This window comes from Amphiura filiformis, chromosome 13 (genome assembly GCF_039555335.1).
Source record: "Amphiura filiformis chromosome 13, Afil_fr2py, whole genome shotgun sequence".
Lineage (NCBI taxonomy): Eukaryota > Metazoa > Echinodermata > Ophiuroidea > Amphilepidida > Amphiuridae > Amphiura > Amphiura filiformis.
The window spans coordinates 30,903,396-30,917,136 of NC_092640.1; the positions used below are offsets into that span (position 1 = coordinate 30,903,396).

Genomic DNA, 13,741 nt, shown 5'->3' on the forward strand with positions numbered 1-13,741 from the left:
ACAAATGTCCTCTCAGCACAATTATGTCATTTCCATGAATTGGTAAACAAACTAAAAATAAAAATTTCAAAGAGCCAAACCTACAAGAAATTTTTGCATTTTATTGCAAATTATGCTTACAAACCACTTTAGTGTTCAAATTATTGTCCAGTTGTTGAGAACACATATGATATTATTCTGCATTGAACTTCGGTTAGCTAAAAATTGCAATATTCCTAATTTAACCAGAATATTAACCCTGTTTGTAGTGGATTTTAAATGCTGGGGATCTTTTATGCAATAATATTGATGCAGCTACAATGTATTTCTAAAGTTAAAGTACCGGTATGCTTTATTATGTGTTCAAAAATGTGTCCTATCCAGAACAAATGACACAGGAGGGGTCTTTTATTTTAGGTTTTCCATGACTAGTACAACAGATTGACGCAGAATACTCACTTATGCATCAGTGTAGCTATTGGGCAGGACAAAATGACTATTTCATGAATTTTTCATGTGAAGATAAAGTTTATCCTTAAAAATATGTAGTAATTTTGCACCATTTATCTGGATTAGTATCAATTTACTAATTGTTTTATATTGAAACTGGCATATTTAAGACAGTGAAGTGTAAAGGAACATACAACAATTATTACAGACTAAATATGAATAAGTATGAACCCAATGTTTAAAAAAATGTCCCCTCCAGACGGCAGCTATGTTTTACACAGCAAAAATTCAATTTAATTTTTTTAATGGTTCCTGAGGGTTTGACGCTCTAATATTTTGAGAATTATTGACACACCATCTGAACTTTGAAATGATAATGAATTTGCATGAAATAAATGAGTTTGAATTTTGACCCCTTTTGGGACTCAATGTTGTCATTTATAATGAAATAGCCCACAACTTCCTCAACGTTTATAAATTGAAATATTTGGACAATGAACAGTCTTTTATTCATACTTGATAGGGGTTTATCGTTGAGTGTCTAGGACAAGGAAGATTACACAATTTTTCGGCCTACATCATTTTTAGCATTTTAACTTTTTTATTACTTGCTCTTTTTAATACGAGCCTTATGGGAATTAGTTTTACTATTACCGTTTTTATTAAATTTTTATGGGTTTTATGCTACAAGGCCTATTTGGTTGGTTTTGTGCGGATGTTTGGTGCTTTAATTTTTCACAGACAAAATAGTTCAGTGGTTTTCAATAGTTGTAGGCCTACTTAATATTACGAGTCCTGCTGCACGCTGTTTTCATAAAATAAAAAAAGTTGTGCATTGGCCTATATCGCGATAAATATTATCTATCAATTCAACTGTATTTCTTTAATCATTGAATGGCAGAAAGTCGGGGGAAAAATAAAATATATGTGATTTCCAACAACTTCATGTCAGAATTTCGACACGGACGACTTTTGAAAAATTTTATTTTTCCAAAAGTGGCATAAATTTTTTTTGCGGCACCAAAAAGAGGGACGGGCGGAGTTACGAAACCGAATTTTATTTTTAGTAGGCCTAACACTTGGCCATAATAATACTTTTAGTTTTGACAGTCTTTAGTCTTGATTCTTGAATCATCACTCATCATTCAGCCATTTTTCTTCAGCCGTGTTGTGTTGGCCAAATTTGGCTGCTGTCTGTTACTGAAATCTGTTTATTAGTCAAGCTAACTGGCAGTCAAGAAGTGAAAAGTCTGAATGTTTGCACTTTTGCAATGACAAATTGAAATGTTTATTAAAACTTGTTTTTAACAAATAACAATATTTTAATCAGTATCTTTAATAAGTGATTATAAGTCACAACAATCATTTAACATAATAATACATAACATTATAAAAGTAAATTTGCTACACAAAACATATTTTGCATAGCAATTTTTGCAATTTAAAAAAATGCTATGCAAAACATCTTTTGCATAGCAGTTTAAACTGCTATACAAAATTTTGGAACTGCTATGCAAGATAAAACTTGCATAGCAGTTTTTGCTATGCAAAAAAAACCCACGAATTCGAACCCTGACAAAGGTACAGCACTATGAGATCATAATTACTCCCGATTCCAGAAAAATACTGCACTATTTTTGGGTGATTAACAAAATATTATCCTGTTTTGCCAAATGAAACATAGCCATTAAATTTCTAATCCGTTTGTCAGTTCCAACTGGCAAAAAAAGTCAAATTTTATTATTTGGCCAATTTGAGGGAAAATGGACCAAAAACATGGAATTTTTCATGTTTTCCAACAATTGCAGGATAAAATTCAAAAGCATTCAAAATGTTGGCTATATGCGAAGAGTTCGCTCATAATTTTAATATTTTATGTTCATATCCATAATTATAGTCAGAAAAGAATAGAAAATGTGTTTTACAAAGATTAGTCTTCGTACAAGTCTTTGAGCTTGATAGTCACAACATACAAAAATACCCTAACAATGCATGTTTATGGCTCCTATTTCCAAAAATTGGAAAATATTAAAATTTGACATTGCCAGTTTGAACTAACTAAAGGATTAGGATTAGCTGTTTCATTTGGCAAAACAAGATAATATATTTTTAATCCAAAAGAATTTTTTTGTATTTTGGGGAGTAGTATTATCTTTATTTGAATATCATAATATCATAAAAATAATTATATAATCAGCCACACATAAGTTTACTTTTGAACAAACATGTACCAATACAATCGTTTGAGAAAAATAGCTTTGTTATACCGAAGGGTCATTATTCCAAAGGTTCGTTATTCGGAAGGTTCATTACTCCAAAGGGTTATTACTCAGAATTTACAACAAGGTTTGTTATTCTAAAGAGTCAATACTCTGAATTTAGAGCAAGGTTTGTTACTCCAAAGAGTCATTACTCCAAATTTCAGAGTAATGACCCTTCAGAGTAGCAAGGCTTCGGAGTAAAATGAGTATTGACCTTTCCGAATAACGAACCTTGATGTAAATTCAGAGCAATGACCTTTCGGAGTAATGAACCTTCGGAATAACCGTCCCTTAAAATAACGATCTGTCCCCAAAATTTTTGTGTTTTGTTCTTACCTTTTATACTGTTGTTCTTCACTGTATCCATGGAATTTTTGGTAGAACGCTTGACATGGGGTAGAGTTTTCTAAACCGTGTAATGGTTCAAAAAGTTTCAATTCATCATTCCATAAATAATGCACATGTTGATGAATGAAATATCTCACACTTAGTAACACTTCTCGCAGGTCCTGATCAAATAGGAAAAACAAAATAGAATAAAGACATTATGATATAGCTAAATATAAACACTTTAAACTGTGATCTTTTTCAACGGAAATAAACAAACTATGATGATATTTTATCAGTTTCGCCGTCAAGCATTTGTTAAAGGAGGAAACAGGAAAAGTGATCCTGCCTGGGAATTGAACCCATGTCAGCAGGTTTACAAGCCCGAGGTAGTGGGTTCAATTTCCGAGAGTGATCCCTTTTCCTGTATCTAAACCTGATGAGGTCCTGGGTTCAATTCCTTGGTGGCATCACTTTTCCTGTTACCTTGTTTAATAACTGTTTGATTGTGAAACCTATAACATATCATCATAGTGTCAGTTTATAATCCGGCTTTGTTGAATTGAGAATTACAGACGATTTTGTTGATTTGTGTGACATTTCATGTACCACACTGTGGAATGGGCTGGAAATGTGTCAACCCTGAGTATACTATTAAACACAATATTTTTGAGGCACAGAATTTTAGCAATTTGAAAATAACCGTAATTTTTGTGGCATGTAATATTTGCTAAATTGATACATTTTTTTAATATATGCCTATTAACCCCAGACAGAGACAAGATGCAATGACAAAATCTGCGACCTCTGTGACCTGGCCCTCAGAAAGGACCGCTCTCATTGGCCGAAAACCAATGCCAATCGCGCTGGCCTGGCAACTCCCAGGAAAAAACGATCTAACAAAGCATGACCCGGGGGTGTCTCTGCTTGAGGTTAAAAGGGTTGTCTAACTGCTTTGCGTTAGAAAACTTTATTATAGGAAAAAAGAATTTTTATGCACATGAACAGTTCATGCATAAAGCATGTCATTCTGTTAGACTTCAACAAGAATACACACTTCTGGTAATTGTCATTTCCTGCTATATACTATGTCATCTTTTCAAAGAGGGAGTCAGTGTTGCGAAACCTAAGATTTGGTAGCCCAATTGGGTGACACTTTCCTTCCTCATAGTAATCAATGGTCAAGTAAAAAATTAGGCGACTTTTCAACATTGGCTCCAGCGACATCCAGTTGTTTCCTGTCATACAGAAACCAATAATTAAAAGAAAAATTGGGTGACTTTTTCAATTATTTGAATTATCTGGGTTGAAATTTATTGGCAACCCTGGAGGGAGTTTCCACCTTACCTGCTTGTGTGTGTTGAGTAGAGCAGTAGTGTCTGTGTCCTCCTCATCCTCCTCCTCCATGGCATCACCTCCACCACCCATCCCAACATCTATTGCTACTATGGTAACAGTTGTGTCTCCATGGGAACCGACATTGTTACCTAACCCTGCCGCTCCATCTGGTGTTGACTCACTGGAGGGACTGTACAGAACCCTGGTGGTTAGAGAAGGTATTGATAAAGGGAATGAGTAAGCCGTGAAAGGAATGAGGAGCAGGAGCATGAATGAAGGGAATGGGTAAGCCGTGAAAGGAATGAGGAGCAGGGGAATGAATGAATGAAGCAGGAGGGGATGGCAAATTAATGAAATGTGGGAAAAGGGCAACGATATTGGAAATAGGTAGAAGAATTTGTGTGTGTTGGGAGGAGTGGGTTTAGTGGAATTACGAAAATATGAGAGTGGAATTTAAAGGATATGAGATGAATATACATTTAGTAGATAGGATGGTGAATAAGGTACATGTAGGGAAAGTGCAAAGATAATGGATATAGGTTGAAGAATTTGTGTATGTTGGGAGGAATGGGTTGGGAGGATTGGGTTTAGTGGAATTACGCAAATATTGAGAGTGGAATGCAAATTAAGGATATGAGACAAAAAGATACATTTAGTAGATAGGATGGTGAATAAGATACATGTAGGGAAAGTGCAAAGATAATGGATATAGGTTGAAGAATGTGTGTGTATTGGGAAGAATGGATTTACATGTAGTGGGATTAAGAAAATATAAGAGTGGAAGGATATAAGAAAAATAGATATATTTATTAGAAAGGCGAGATGAAGAATAAGAATGAGAGGATGAGAAATATGGGAGGAATGTAAAGAGAGGAAGATGACATGGAATGCACATTGTTAAACAGTGAATAACAGATATTGTTGTGAGAGATGACAAAGAAAGAGAATTAAGGGGGAGAGCGAGGGACAGAGAGAGAGAACAAGAGAAAGGGAAGGAGGAGAGAGAGAAGGGGGGAGAGAGAGAGAAAAGGAGAGGAAGAGAGAGGGGGAGAGGGATAGAAAGAAAGAGAGAGAGAGATTTAATGGTAAGAAATAATACAGATGAGATAAAAGATGGAGAAACAAATAAAAATTGAAATGCTAATTGCCAATGGATGCAGTTGTAATGTACATGATGTGAATAAATACATACATACAGTGAATACACATACATATTATACCCACTACCCACGCCACCTACATTTGTACATACAAATCCCCCACCCCTGCACACCTACCTGCTACATGCTAGCTTACAAACATTGCTTATAATTAAAGCCCACTTGCAAATAAATCAACAGAATATTAAAAAGAAAACTTTTACAAATGTAATCCAATTATTCTAAATAATAAACAATTCACTGAAGAATAGTACATGTCCATACAGTACAATATCTGAGCTGTATATTACAATATGTATGATACCAAATCTCAGGAATTTTAAATTCCACTTCTACAGGGTTTTCAGCTTGCTTTACATTTGATTTTATAATTAGAATATAAAATCTAAACACGGAACTTGCTTTTATCCCCCCCCCCCCAAAGGTTTGCCTCAAAAGAATATATGACAAAACCCCAGAGCAGTATGCATATTTAACACACCCTGATGTGGAACAGAATCTAAAACAAAAAATCCTTGAAACATGGAAACAAAATTAATGCGTTAAAATTTAAATTTTAAAAGCTACGTGTGCAGCCTTCCAAGATGAAACTGTTTTGCCTAAATGACTCATTTTGTCATGTTTCTTACCCGCTGTAAACTGGTTTTTCAAAAGGGTTTTCTTCTACATGCTTAGTTTGGACCTCTCTCACAAACTTCTCGGAGTACTGATTCTGTAAATGAAGAATACGCAAAATATTTAATATTAAAATAACACACAGATAACATGTTCAAAATTAAAGCAAGTGTGGACTGTGAAAGTTGGGATCAGCCAAATTTGCATGCTACGGAGCCTGAAAACAAGCTGCCATGAATCATAAATTGAACACACATCAGGGTGCTGGGAAAGTGTCTCGAGAAGAGTGTGTTACATGATCAGCTAAGCGTACGGTACAAATTTCAACACAATGTACATGACCAGTTCTTCCTGAAATTAATTCTGCCCCTCTTGAAAATGGAATTGAGTTCCAACTTCTACATCATCGACCATGACTTATGATAAGTTCTGATTCAATATTGGACAAAACCATCCCAAAATAAATCAAACCCAAAAAATTGAAACCAAATTATTTCCATTTTTCAACATTGTTATTTGTTTTATACCTTTTAATTATTTCAACATAAAAATGATTGGTAAATTCTGATGCTCTCATGATTAACACATGACAGATGAAATCATATGGTGCATTCTGGTGTTAATGTATCTTGCTCTCTTTTCAGTTTTGCTTTTGCTTACTTTCCGGAAGCAAACCAAAACAGAACTATAGTTTCTGTATAGATTTGCTTCTTTGGTATATGAACAGCAGTGTTGGACATAGCCGGTATCACACAGCAAAATGCTACTTAATTTTGATCACTTTGCTACACAATTTTGGAAATGTGTAGTAATTTTATGCCATAGACTTATACAGTGAAGTGTGCAAATGTAACAAAAATCAAGTAGTGCAAGTTGAAAAAGCCATGCATAAAAAATGTCTTGCGTCCAACGCTGATGAATAGACAATCAAATCAAAGCTCTGTTGACTTTTTACAATAACAAACTCATCATTGCAATACTCATTACATTAAAATTATGCTTTCTATAATTTCTATATGTGAAATTCAACACTTTCATTGCCGGGTATGGTCAGGTCATAAAGGTTCTTTAGATGTAAAAACATTGGAGATCTACATATGAATATAGAAATTGTTTTAACACAAACTAGTAGACTTTTATCAAGACACACCAAATGGATTCTGTAGCCAAAGTCATCAGCATCGAGCCACTTTGGCAAAAACAACCCAGATCATTTGCAAGATCAGGTGTGCTCTTTTCATCGCAATTTTATTCTTTGCAACATGTCGGAAAAATATGACTTTGAAATAGTTACAAAACCCAGCCAATTTCTGTCATTGTTTTTAAAAAACCAGCCATGCTGAATATTATAAAAGCAGGCAACATGTGGTGCTGAGTAAATAGGTTAAAAGTGAGACTGTGCAGCATAACAGCATCATGTATGATCATGTATGGTAGCCCTACAAGTATCATAGGACCTTTTTTTAAAACATGCTGTCCTCTAGATCTGAGACACCTATAACCAGAGAATTGATAAAATCCTGTGACTGCTCCACCTGAGAAAAAATGGGTTGAGTGGTCACTGGGTTTGAGCAGTTCTCAGGGTATAATGTGTCTCGTAGTTTAGCGTGTTTTAAAAAAGGCCCTGTGGTAGGGCTAATGTATGGTGGGAAGAACCAGATGTCTTCACTTGTGGATGCTCAATCAGGTTAATACATTTTTTTTGGATTTTTTTTTACAGGTGCTACAAGAGCATCACAAAATATTACAAAATTAAAACAACAAAATGTTTTGCTAGCTGGTTTTTGAAAAGATTTGTAGTCTGCCATACATGTACATGTAATACTGCTGTATTGCCTTGTGTGAAACCAGGGTTGCCAAAAAATTTAGCCAGAATCGCGGGTCAAAGAATCGAAAAATCATCCAATTTTTATCTTTAACATTGGTTTCTATGGGGTAGGAAAGTACCGGAAGTCGAGGGAGCCAATGTAAAAAAGTCGCCCAATTTTTTTCTTTACCATTGGTTTCTGTGGGACAGGAAATTGTCAAAAGTTGCGGGGAAAATCTTCAAAAGTCGCCCAATTGGGCTACCAAATCACGGGTTTGGCAACCCTGTGTGAAACAACAGAGGGCGCCCTAGATGTAAACATGTGACATCATAGGTTAACTCATCTATACTTGACATGAAAAGACACATACCTTTAGTAAGACATACTGAGCCTGTCCCAGGGGGCATATGGAACAAGTACACACTAATTTCCATTCTGGCTTCCAGTAGAAGATAAGCTGAAGGGCTCCAACAGTCAGAAGGGTGAGAATGCATGAGACAACTTTCTTTGGTAAACTACTCCTATACCCAATACAGACCTACAGCAGATGAGTGGAGAAAACATAGATGCATCAAATTATTGGAGTATGATAACGATTGGCTATTCCAGTAAAATGCATACATGTATACACCCTCTATGAAAGACTTGAACACAGTGGGTGTAGATTTCAAATGGAATCACCCATTCAGGTAACCTCATTTGAAATTCATACTCCCTGTGTAGAAGATTAAAGTAATATCTTATGGATTTTATGGATCTTACGGAATAACCAAATACTAATACATGTAGGCATTACATGGAACAAACCAAAAGATTGAGGTACAATAAATAAAACTGAAGTTTTCTTTAGAAGACTGACCCCTTTCCCCCTTGTAATTGGGGATTCGAGCCATGCAGGGTTGGCAAAATTTGAGCAGTCTACACGAAGAACACCGAAAGGTTTGAGGGTGGTTCTTGGTTAATTTGGACAGATGATTCTGAATCAATTTTGGTTAATAAAACCATACCAAAAGTAGGCCTATTCCTCTCATTTTATGGATTCAGAAAACTACAGTTTGACCTATAGACCACCCATACGCCAAAATTGCACCATTTTATTAAATTAGTCAGAAATTTTGACAATTTTGACAAAGAAATACTAAATATGCAAGATTTTCAACAAATGCCAACCAGCACTAAAAATATCTAGCTATAGATATAGAACCCTGTGCAGATATCACAAAAGGCACTTACACCCATCAGATTGTAAGCACTGACCAGTCATGATCAAGTCTGCTTGTTAAAATATCAAGTTGATAAATCCTGAGATCAATAGATGTAATAATACAACTAATTTGTTAAACTTTCAAATACTTCCAGACATATTTTCATGCAGGTCGTAGAGCTCTGCTCTTGTCAGTTAATTTTCTTTTGCCATCCAATTGACCATTTCAGTAAATCCCATAAGCCTTTGCGAGTAGGCCTACACCTGAGATGGGGTCATTTGACGTCAGTACGCGTCAGGCCAATATGTGCACATCGTTAAGCGAACATTACTGCGCATTGCAAGTCGGCGTGACTTCAAATGACGACATCTCACTTGTACTCGCAAAGGCTTGTGGGATTTTCCGTAAAGGTCAATAGGCTGCTTTGACTATAAATCAAAATCAGACCACTTCAGTTTTTATTACAAAACAATGAACACAAACAAGCAAACAAACAAACAAACAAATACAATGTATTCTTACCAGCTCTTCATCTGTTCCGGCATAGAGAACATAAGAGTGGACATCCACAGTATGTATAGCCTTGCATGTATGATCTGCAGGCCTTGTACTGGTACTGCTATCTGCAAACATAAACAGACAGGATGATGACTCAGGGATAGCATATCCTCTATGACAATGATTGTGGGGACTGTACTTGAAGTTGCACAACTGTGAATTTTGGTAAGTACAAAAAATGTATAATGTACAACCAATTTTGTTGGCTTACTGGTCGCATGTCATGAACTGGGCATAAAAAGTGTTTCACATAGTATTAGTAAAATGACAAAAATCACACCAATTTATATTCAACTGAACATAACTTTTTATTTTGTACATATCATGTATAGGAAAGTACACATTTTTAGAAAGCCTACATTACAAGGATTTGATGTGACAAAAACGAAGACAATATTCAGGGTGGGCAAAATTTATATAGGGGGTGTAACATAATAATAATTTTAAAATAAATGTAATTTAATAAACCCTGGTATTTTTCCCCCAATGATGAATAAGTAAAAACAGATATTGATCTAGAAGGATGTAACCATGACCTTTTAGTTAAAAAAAGTCGGGTGGTTGATTTCATTCTGGTTAGAGCATATACAGGGTGGTCAAAATTGTATTGAAAAATAAGTTTTCAAGCTATATAATCCCTTTAAAGACTTGTTTATCTAATGTGTGATCATTTACTATTTAGATAAGTTTTAAAAAATCACAACATTTGCTTAAGTTTCCATCTGCTTAGTAGAGCTCACCAATAGCTGTTATCGTTCCACACTGGCACACTATTTACTGATCCACAAAGTAAGTATCTTGTCGTTGTGGATAGTAGATACAATATTTCATGATCAACCCTGATCGTCTGGCTCCACTTTCACTTTCAGTTTCATGAGCACTTTTATGTCCCAGCCCATTATATTCCAAGTAGAAAGTTGTCGAGAAGGGAGGTTAAAGGTCAAATTTGTCAACATGTGGTGGCGTGTTTACAAACTTACACCTTGGGCTGTTACCAGATAGAGCAGCATCGGCGTGATTGTACAATTTAGTATCTATGTAATAATGCTCCTAAAGTCCTCTACCTCCAAGCGGTGGGTGATTGTTAAATTTTAAATGGGGAAAATTGGGAAAACAAGGGGGAGCGTGAAAATTTTGAGCGGACACGAGGGGGTAACGCAAAATTTTTTGTCAATATTTTTTCCAAAACGCCCATTCCAGTACCCCCTGCCGTAAATAACGATCGGCCCCTAAATCGACTTTAAAATTTTTGGCGATTTTTTGGCTATTTGGACGACATTTTACATCTATTACCCGCGACTTGGGCTAAAACGTTTTGACAACACTGGTCACAAAAATTCACGGCATGTAAACAGTATGAAACGAAATGTGGAAAGTCCAAAAAAAACCCATCAAATTATACCATTTTAAGCACTCATATCAAGCAGTGTTTGAAATACTACATGTCAAAGTTACATGCATCTGTGCATGTAGAAGAATTTTGCCTGTGCATGTAAAATTTTGTGAAAATCAGCCAATTTTTATGAAAAAATCAAAGTTGTGCAAGGAAGTTTTATTTAGTATTTCCACCCCTGATATCAAGACATCAATATGCGGGAAGTTTGTTGGAGTTTCTGAAGATCACATTGGACTACATTCATGACATTTTTAGCATTATGTGACCCTCGGCACAACTGAGCCCTGAAGTCGCCAATCATCATTTTTGAGATATTCAACCAAAATATTCTGCTTGAAAATAGCTTTAAAATGATGTATATCATGTCTATAGTACTTGACATTTAAGTAGTGAAAAATCAATAAAACAGTCAATAAATCCTTTGTTTCCTATTGTTTATCGTTAAGTTCGATGGAGCATATCTCAATAGTGGCACTGGCGACATCCGGGCTCAGTTGTGCCGAGGGGTCACATATATGCTAGGTGAATTCAAATTTGCCATCAAACTGCATCATTTTCAAATTAAAGCCCTTGAGTAAAGAAAGCCAAAACTGAAAACCTTTTCGTCATAGCACTTTCCGTAGCAAAGTTACATCTTGTCAAAGATTGACTTTCATCAAAAAGATTCTGATAGTGCTAGCAAAATTCCCCAAAACAGCATTTCGGTGGTGTTTCTAGATCTTAGTCTCATGATGATAGCAGCTTCTTTTTATGGAACTGCTATCAAAATCCCTCTAAAATTCCATGTGCGATTGTCTTATCACCATAAAAAATCATATATTTGGGTCAAGTGAAGTATAGACAACATATTTATAATTTATGTAGGTTTCCTTGACCAGCCTTATATCTGGTTCCATACAGCAATACGTAGTATTGCTGTCTGGTAAGCAGGTACGAATTGAGACGTCGTGAATTGAAACGTCGGAGCCGGTCAAACACAGAGGACTAGCCTACATACCGTATCCTACTATCACTCAAACAAGCAAATCTCTTCACGAATTCACTCACCTTGCGATCCTACATCATCAGTTGAAACAAACATCTAAGTTTCCAAAAACAACTTTGTCATTCCACAAAACTACAAGTACATACGAGTAACTTCATTAATAAAAAATTGAAATCATACTATTACCCGTTATTGAAAATTTTGTTCGATTTATGCGAACCAAAAGAACACAGGAGTCGAGTTCAGTTTACCAAAATGGTAGCTCCTGCATCCTGGTCACCTCAGATATGACGTCAGTATCAAGCTGCTTATTAAACGGTGGATCGGATTGGTTGAAATCAACGCCACGTTTTTGACATTACACATTGTACAGGGGTCAGAGATATGCATATATTCATGTATGAAAACAGCGATGCGTATATATAGTATCATCACCGGAACTGAGAATTGCGACATTTTCGATGTTTGTACCGGGGAATTTCAGACACGGAGACTCCGCGGATTTTTCGACAAATTCGTCCAAAGGTAAACAAAGGTAACCAAAGGGTTGGGGATCGCATTTTTAACTATCTCTAAATGTTTCGGAATTGAGGTCGGCTAAAAAGTAGACAGTTTCGGGACTGTAATTGGTGTAGATGTCACATTTTGAACAGTGAGCGATAAGTGACCAATTTGATGCTCAGCACAAGTGACTATCTTTACTCAGGGTAGACCAGCCTGTCCAATCTGTTCTTTTATAATTATATTTCTATGTAAATATGTATTGTGTTTGGGCCCGGTCTAGGCGAATTTGGGGTGACTAGCAAATGTGTTAACTAAGGTTTGCCTCTCATACCTACCGTAAGTTAAATGTGGTTACTTTACAGAAAGAAGAAGTTTAAGTTAAATTGGCAATCGGTAATCGAATAAGCTTATAATTTGCGAAACGGACCCCAATCAAGCGCACTGTAACTCAGAAATAAGATAATGTCATAATGTTAAATAAAAATTACAGTTACTGCAATACTGGAACTAGCATTGCCATTACCATTGCAGTTGCTTTTTAAATATTAGATTAAGTTTAACACTGTTTAAGCTTACCTGAATGGCGGCTCATCATACATGTAAATTTCAAGAGAAACTGGACGCATTTTTAGTATCTACTCATTCCTTGTATGAGCATTTTCAATATTCATTCAAACTGTCTTACAAATTGACATTAATTCGATAAATTGACGGTGTTTTAACTACGGATTTTTCATGAAATTCAACAGTCGTGAACAACGACGAGTGACGACGTTGCAATTTTGCAGTAGGGGGAAATAATACCGACAGCTCGTCGCCTGGTAAACCACGGAATTGAAGCGATATTTCAGTTTCCGTTTTCGTATCGGATGGGCCTGCTCAATTATCTTGCAATTTAACTTTTTCTCTCCTTCTCTTCTCTTTTATCGCTCATTCTACAAAATCCGGTGCCAATCCACTAAAAAATAGAAAAATAAAAGTTGTTCAAAAAGACCTGCTTTTTGTGTTTTTTAAAAGTAAATGTATCACTACTTTCAGATGTAAAAATTGCCAACACCACTTGCATATTTTTCTTTCAGGAAGTCATGATGTTTTTAACACTAAAACTCAATGTAATGTGAGCTACGTTACCGACTATAAAATGGGCTGGTTTTA

The 13,741-nt window shown here is 35.7% G+C and overlaps 1 pseudogene; it reads right to left on the reverse strand.

Annotated features, from left to right (window-relative positions):
* Positions 1 to 13,345, reverse strand: part of LOC140167582 (polyamine-transporting ATPase 13A3-like) — a 99,351-nt pseudogene extending 86,006 nt beyond the window's left edge.
* Positions 13,346 to 13,741: the final 396 nt, after the last annotated feature.